At 39.5% G+C, this 8447-nt stretch overlaps 1 long non-coding RNA gene across 1 annotated transcript; it reads left to right on the forward strand.

Annotated features, from left to right (window-relative positions):
* Positions 1 to 4833: 4833 nt before the first annotated feature.
* Positions 4834 to 8205, forward strand: LOC121261338. The gene is made up of 3 exons (XR_005939873.1): positions 4834 to 4921; positions 7954 to 8049; positions 8179 to 8205. It is a non-coding gene; the product is annotated as an uncharacterized LOC121261338 (long non-coding RNA).
* Positions 8206 to 8447: the final 242 nt, after the last annotated feature.

Below are 8447 nucleotides of genomic sequence, written 5' to 3' on the forward strand. Positions count from 1 at the left end.
TATGTCATGCTGAGTTTGATGCATATCTACTAGTTCATGATGATCATGTTAGGTTACAAGATTGTTAAAGAAATTATGGGTTTCTCAAGTACTACATATCATAAATTGATAATAATATGTATTAAGCAAGTCTAAAATCCACATGCATGATCATTTCCTCGTGCTAAATCCAGTGGCAACTTTTTCGCACCTCATAAATCCCTTTTTACACTTTCTTATCTAGTAGAACATCGTAATAACCTATCATATCATCGTTCACCGAGTTGAATAAAGAATTTGATGACTCTTCTTTTTATCTAGAAGGACAAAAGCTGGATGAATTTGGGTGATAGACTTGTATCACCTGCATATGCTAAAGGGGTTAAAAATTTCCTCACAATGGCACGAATCCATTCCATGGGAAGTGATCGCATTCAGTGTCCTTGTCGTATATGTTGTAATAACCTCTTTTTACCTATATTTAAGGTGGAGACTCACTTGTTCATAAAAAAGGATCAATCCAAATTACACCCAGTGGATATTTCATGGGTAGGAGGAAACACTCCCCATCATTGACGACGACACAGATCCCGGGGTTGGAGTTGAAGACGAGTACATTGATGACATGGACCGTATGTTTGATGACATACAGGCAGGCACATTCGGAGATACAACACTACATCACCAACTCAGCCATCCATACCACATCCCTCCCCAAACTCAACTTTTGACCAACTATTAGAGGATGCTCGACGTCCTCTTTTTGACGGTTGCACTAAATTCTCAAAGCTCTCATTTGTCGTGAAGTTGTTACATATTAAAATGCTTGGTGGGTGGTCAATCAAGTCTTTTCATATGCTCATAAGCCTTCTGCGGTCTACCTTTCCTAATGCTAAATTGCATAGTTCATTTGAGGAGGCAAGGTCATTGGAGCGAGGTTTGGGTTTCAAGTACCACAAAATTCACGCATGCCCCAACGACTACATTTTATTTTGGAAGGAATATGCTAATCTTAATGAGTGCCCTATATGTAAGGCTTCGCGTTGGATGCCAAATGCACATGGGTCACTAGTGATCCCACAAAAAGTGCTTCGGCATTTTCCTTTGAAGCCAAGATTGCAACGCCTCTTTGTGACAGACAAGATAGCATGTGATATGAGATGGCATAAGGAGCAGCGGGTACCCAATGAGACTAGTATGAGACATCCTGCTGACTTTGACTCCTGGAAGACATTTGATCAAGCCCATTGTTGGTTTGCTAGGGATGCTCTCAATGTTAGGCTCGGTTTGGCAAGCGACGACTTCAAACCCTTCAACAACCTAGCAAAGTCGTATAACATTTGGCCAGTGATTCTTGTCCAGTATAACTTGTCGCCGTGGTTATGCATGAAATATCAATTCTTCATGACATCGCTCACTATCCCTGGCCCAAAATCACCAGGGAATGACATTGATGTGTATTTGCAGCCATTAGTTGATGAGTTGCTTGAACTCTGGGAACATGGGGTACCTACATATGATGCTTCCACTAAGGAAATGTTCATGTTGCATGCTACCTTATTGTGGAAAATTAATGACTTTCCTACTTATGGGAATTTTTCTGGGTGGTCAACAAAAGGGAAATTGGCATGTCCCTCTTGCAATGCAAGTATAGATTCCAATTGGTTGAAGTATGGCAGAAAACATTGTTATATGGGACATTGACCTCTCTTACTGGTAGGTCACATTTGGAAGACGAGAAAAGCATTGTTCAATTGTAGAGAAGATCATCACATGCCACCAAATTGGATTGAAGGAACGGGTCTCTTAACTAAACGACAAATGCTTGGAGATGTCCAATTTGAAAAATCTTATAGGAAGAGAAAACACATTGCAGATGAATTAGACAAAGAAAAACATCTTCTTCAAGCTACCTTATTGGTCAATGTTGCGGTTTGGACATAATCTAGATATTATGCATATTGAGAAGAACATTTTCCGATAGCATATTGGGCACTTTAATGGATATTCCTGGCAAAACAAAAGATAACATAAATTCTCGGCGTGACCTAGAGAACTTGGGCTTCAGAAAAGAATTACATCTTAAGCATGAAGGTAGACGTGTTACAATGCCACATGCATCGTACACATTACATGGAGGTGAAAGGAATAAATTCTGTGAGTGGCTCACTGAGGTTAAATTTCCATATGGGTTTGCCGCTAATGTCACGCACTGTGTTTCTGTACGTGATTGCAAAATCTCTGGGCTCAAAAGCCATGACCATCATGTTTTCTAACAACGATTGTTTCCTATTGCTGTTAGGGGGTTCTTAAGGAGTGATATTGCATTGGCTTTGACTGAACCTAGCAATTTCTTCAAAGATTTGTGCGCCTGAACAAGGGATGTGAAGCGCTTATCCCAGCTTCAACTTGATATCATCACCATTCTATGCAAATTAGAGATGATATTCCCTTCTTCTTTTTTCGATATTATGGTCCACCTAGCTGTCAATTAATCGGGTGAGGCCATACTCAGAGGTCTAGTAAAATATTGGTGGATGTACCCGTTCGAAAGGTATCTCGGCAAATTCAAGCGTTATGTTACGAATAAAGCCCATCCAGAAGATTCAATAGCAGAAGCCTATATTTACATCGAGTGCTTGACATTTTGCTTGATGTATCTCCAAGATGTTGAGACGAAGTTTAATCGAGTGGACCGCAACATTGATGGTGGAGAAGAGGATACTATAGATGGATTCAAAAATTTCAACCAGAAACTTCGTCCCTTGGGTATAGCCCGTAATGTGCAATTAGAAGATACACTCCGTACCTTAGCCCTGTGGTACGTGCTTAACAACTGTACCGAGATTGGACCCTATCTCGAGTAAGCAATCATGACTTTCTTCGTGCTTTTTCAAAACGACCTACTACTATCCATAAGACTTTACGTAAATAACTAATATTGATTGGCCCATTGTGTTCTCCAAATGTAGGGAGCACAATGAAAAATGTAAGGAGTCAAACCCAAATTCTTTCTATCGCACGAATCAAACTGAGTTTCCAACTTGGTTCAAGCAACGTGTAAGTTAGCAATTGGGCTAGTTATCTACTTATAATAAACCTGACCTTGCTTTTGACTATGTGTATGAAAGTATAAGTTCACAATTTAGCCTGGTATTCCTGTTGGTTTAGGACCAGCGTACAGGAAGCCCACCACATGTGTCTGCTGATTTGTATGCGTTAGCTTGTGGTTCTGACCCTTGGGTTGCATCATATGCTGCCTGCATTATAAATGGTAAACGGTTCCATATGAAGTAGCTTGAACTTCACCGGTGATCACAAAATTCAGGGGTGTTGGTAATTGGTGATGAAGATACTAATAATGTAGACTTTTATGGTGTTCTTAATGATGTTGTGGAGTTACACTACATGGGAGGTCGTCGAGTGTACTTGTTTAGTTGTGATTGGTTTGATGTTGGTGATAAGAAATGTGGGGTACGAGTAGACGATCATATAACTAGTGTCAATATGGACATAACTTGGTATAAGGATGAACCATTTGTGTTGGCATGCCAGGCTTCCTAGTGTTTTTACATTAGAGATATAAGGTCGGAGGGGAACTAGTATGTTATGCAGAAGTATAATAATAGGAATGTGTATGACATTCCACCAGTGCCAAGGGTTATGGACGATATTGATGGAAAATCAAGTGAGGATGATGTCTATCAAGAAAATGAGCCATCATTTGATTATCCACTTTTACATTGTGATGCATGTCTAGTATCAACTCCACTTAGTAGGACTAATATAGAACCTATCCACATTGATGCATGAGTTCATATGGCAGTTGGTGGTGAATGCAACAATTCAATAGAATTTATTGATCACTGAATGGTTCCATCTGGTTCCGGAGATGGTTATGGTGATTGGAAATATTTAGATGAAGAGGACCTATCCCTCGATGAAGAATCAGAGTCAGAATAGGCATGCCAACCATTGGAAACCAGGTGAACACCGCATCAGTTGAAAGAGGTAGCCTTCATGGATTGGATCGCATGCTAGGTTGCAAACTGCAGCTAAGAATAAACTCATCTAATTTTTTTCTTTGATTTATATATGCCAAACCCTGAAATATTCGTAGTAATGAGGGTACATGCACTAATATATATAGTTTCACAATATTTATTTTAATGCATTATCTTATTGCATGGTTGTCGTGGTTATATTTCATCTAAATAGCTTCATGTAATTCACGTTTGCTATTGTTGAATCTCATGTAGATGGAAAAAGGACGGTTTAACATTCCATAGCGACTCTCCTATTAGGAGTGAATGAGGAGCATGAACGGCCTAAGTAGATCACTTCCCAGTGTACGAGGAACCCGTCCCAGGAGATTTGTGCCATACAGATGTAGTGCACCAGGCCACGCAGAGTCTGCATTAGTGACGCTAGTTCAGATAATGCTATGCAGCCTCCAAGCCAATCATGGGAGCCTCCTTGTGTGAACCCAAGTCTAGTACTCGAGGCAAACAGAGAACCCTCCCTGAGGGAACAACTGGAGCAAGTTCAAAGTAATCAAATCGGTATAATTGACTTTGATGCGGGTCAATTTTAAGAGTTTTATCATTGGTGTGTAAGATTGATTTAAACAAATGAGACCCCTAATGCTACCTTATTGTTATTATGTCATACAGGTGAGGACGTCTCATCAGTGCTTGTAGCCAACCAGGCACAGATGAGACGTAGATGCGCGCCGGTGAAGTGTTTTGAATTTGAAAAATTATGTAAGCATGGAAAAATGTTGTTGAAGATAAATACTGGAGAAATAGCACCATGTTGCGAGAATGCAAATATGTTTACAACATGTTTAAGCTAGATCATTAAACATCATTGCAGCATGAGCTATCCTAGATGGAGTGATGTAGCCCAAGCGCATAAGGATGAATTAATCGATCGTGTTCGGGTAAGACTTTTATACTTTGATGTTGATCATTAAAAATTTAGACTATATATAATAATTCATGAGTGATCACCCTGAGTTTTAATGGGCTATGCAGGGTGATTTTGAAATAGATTGGGACTTAGAGAACCATTGATTGGCTGTGACTAAATAGCTTCGTAAGCGCTTTAATACCTTCCACCACCAACTGCATAAGATATATTTGTCATATGGTAGCCATGACGAGGCATTGGGGACTGGGACTAGTTTGGTCAGCCTGCTCGTCTCGTTTAAGCTCTGTGAACGATGGGGTAGCAAGGCCTTCTAGGTAAGCATTCTTGGTGTTCAATCCAACCCAGACAAGTTGGGTAATAACTCCCCTAACCTGATTGGATATTTATTACTTTGTGTACTTAAGTTTAAATTGATGGTTTTCAATGGTAGAAAATATTAAGTAAAAATCGGGAGAATAGAAAGATGCTGAAAATTAACCACACAACAGGTCGCAAATCCTTTGGAAGGATGTTAGAACATAAGATATAAGGTTTGAAGTAAATTATTCCCCACACAACACATTTCCCAATTGTAAGCTCATATCATGGTAACCACACACTCACATAATGTTAAATTTAGGAGGTAGATTTTCGTGAAAGGGCATGTTATATCCCCATGCTTTCTCTCATATATGATCGATAACTCTTTTATAGCATTTGCTTGGTTAGTCATTTATTAGTGATTAAACTATCCATGCCATATGTAAGTCATTATCTGATTGAATATGTAACATGCACTATGACGCCCCGACTCCCATGTACAAAAAATATGAGAATCGTGACATCAGGATGATGACAACTCGGGTCACGCATCCCAACAAAATGTACTCAAGTGTGTGCAACATGCAAAAGTGCACAATAAAAATTGTAACGGATAATATAAATAAGTCATCTAAGTACCAGAAGTTTAAATACAGATATTCTAAACAAATCATCTTTAAAAAGTTATACAGTTACTCCAAAATATGTTACAAAGTCAAATACTTAATAATTGATAAAACGAATCTCGATATACGGGAGCAATCCCAGATCACTCCTCCAATGGAGCCAAGCTTAAGGCTCGTCATCCACATCTGCATCAAAACCTGCGATACCATAAAATGGTACCACAGGTAAGTAATAATCCAAACAACCCTTGGGATAAAAATGCATTAATGCAACCAACAAGCAGATCCCAAAACCTCATTTTCTCCGAAAATGATTTATTTCCAACACACACCAAAAATCTCATTTTAGCCAAAAATATAATCCGACATTTTCCCAGAAAATGATATACACAAAATCCAACCATTTATCGGACATTGTAGGCGGGAATCACAGGTGGGACTATACCACCATCCCTACCGCGTGTACCGTAGGCGGGAATCACAGGCGGGACACAACCACCATCCCTGCTTACCACATCCCTATCGCGTGCACCGTCGGTGTGAATCACAGGCGGGACTCTACCACCATCCCTACAATTCCTTTCCATACAATGAATACTTATCACACATAATGAATACATATCAGAGCACTGTAGGTGGGAATCACAGGCGGGACACAACCACCATCCCTGCTTAGCACCATCCATATCGCATGCACCGTAGGCGGGAATCACAGGCGGGACTCTACCACCATCCCTACAGTCTCTTTCCCTTTTTCTCAAACCAGTCAATCCAGTCATTTCAAACATACTCAAAATCATTTCTCACATGAAAACCCAGTTTTCAAATAAACACATGAACATGTATGCAATCATGCGAAAACCCAATTTTCAGTTACAAACATGAACATGCGTGCAAATGCAATGAACAAGACACGACACCAATATCCAACAACCAACAAATGTCAACACAATCCAATCACAAACCAAACATACAATCAACTCTGTCCACAATCCATCTGACCCCCGAACTCTTCGGACTCAGTCCGGCATAACCAACCAGTTCACAGATAAAATAAGTTAGTGCAAAAATACATTTAAATCATGAAAGTTATTTAGGAAAATACTTACAGTGCTATAATATAATTTTTGAAGGATCACAGAACTGCAAGAAGTGGGAACACAGTTGCAGAACAGTGCAAAATGCACTGTGGCCGTGGGTCTCAAAAACCCACTTTTGAACCGGTGCAAACAAAGACCTGAGATTGATAGGATAGGGCTTAGGGATGTCGGTGAAGCTAGTGGTGGTGGTGGTGGTGGTTGGTCGCGGGTGGTGGCACAAAGGGTGGTTGAAGACCAAAAATACCCAAATCGGAAATGGAGTTGGTTGTGCTTCACCGGTGACGGATCAGAGCTAGGGTTGGGTGCATTGGGTTACTAGGAGGTTGAGGATGAAGTGGTGAAGAAATGGTGGCCGGAGGTGGCGGGACTACGGCGCTGGAGTGAAGAGAGCGCCGCGGCTTGGTGTGGTGCGTGGGGGCTATCGGCGGCGAGTTAGGGGCTGAGATTGGTGGGATGGTGTCGCTGGCCGGTGGGGAGCTGAAGGGAGGGGCGGTGTCGTACGCGGCAGCATGAGGCGGCGGTTGGGTGGAGAGGGAGAAGCGCACGTGAAAAAGAGGGAGGGGGAGTGAGTCGCGTGGGAAGCAGAAGGGAGAAGGAAGAAAAAGATGAAAAGGAAAGAAAAGAAGAAAGAAAAATAGAGAAAAGAGAACATTGAGGAAAAGAAATGAGGTCCAGTCTTCACATCTTGGGTCACAAAAATGATCCAACGGAAACGATTTCAAAACAACAAGTACAATAAAATAATTCAAACGTAGCGATTAAAATGAAAATAAATAATTAAACCCAACAATAAGCTAATTTAGAATAAAGAGAAATTTAAATGCATAACAATAAATAATATTAAGAAAACACTTCAAAAAAATTTTCACAAAATTAAAAATCATAAAAATAAACCAACTAAAAATCCAACAATTTTAAAACAAGAGAATGAATTTTTGAATTAATAATAATAAATCATTCCATAAAAATACACTAAAATACGAGATGTCACATGCACACATACCATACACATGTAGCGTTCTGAAAATGTAAATTTGGTGGACTTCTACAAGGAAACCCACTTGTCCAAGAAGAAAGATAAATTTGTGACACCTGCCACCGAAGACATTTATGTGAGTATATTGTAGTATAAATCTTATTTGTTAAACGCAATGATGGTTCAATTTAACAGATTGAATCTTAAAAATGCATTATTAGGACATAAAAGTCCATAATCGGTTTATTATGTCCTATTGCATAAGGATATGGTAGGAAAGCTGGATACTCTATATAATGACCCGATCCTATATTTTTTTAGAGATAAATTACAGAGATTTTTTTTTTTAAACTCAATAAATGAGTTAAAGCCCATATGAGAATTATAAGATGAATTTTTTTAAACCTAGAGTTAAGGCTCCATTGTTATTATTTTATTTTGGTAGTTTTTTTTATTTTTGTTTTTTATTTTTTTACTCCAAACACGTGTGTGTTAAGTCCAACCATGATCACTATTCTTATTTTCCTCTTCATA

The sequence above is a fragment of the Juglans microcarpa x Juglans regia genome, chromosome 4D (genome assembly GCF_004785595.1).
Source record: "Juglans microcarpa x Juglans regia isolate MS1-56 chromosome 4D, Jm3101_v1.0, whole genome shotgun sequence".
In the NCBI taxonomy this organism is placed as follows: Eukaryota; Viridiplantae; Streptophyta; class Magnoliopsida; order Fagales; family Juglandaceae; genus Juglans; species Juglans microcarpa x Juglans regia.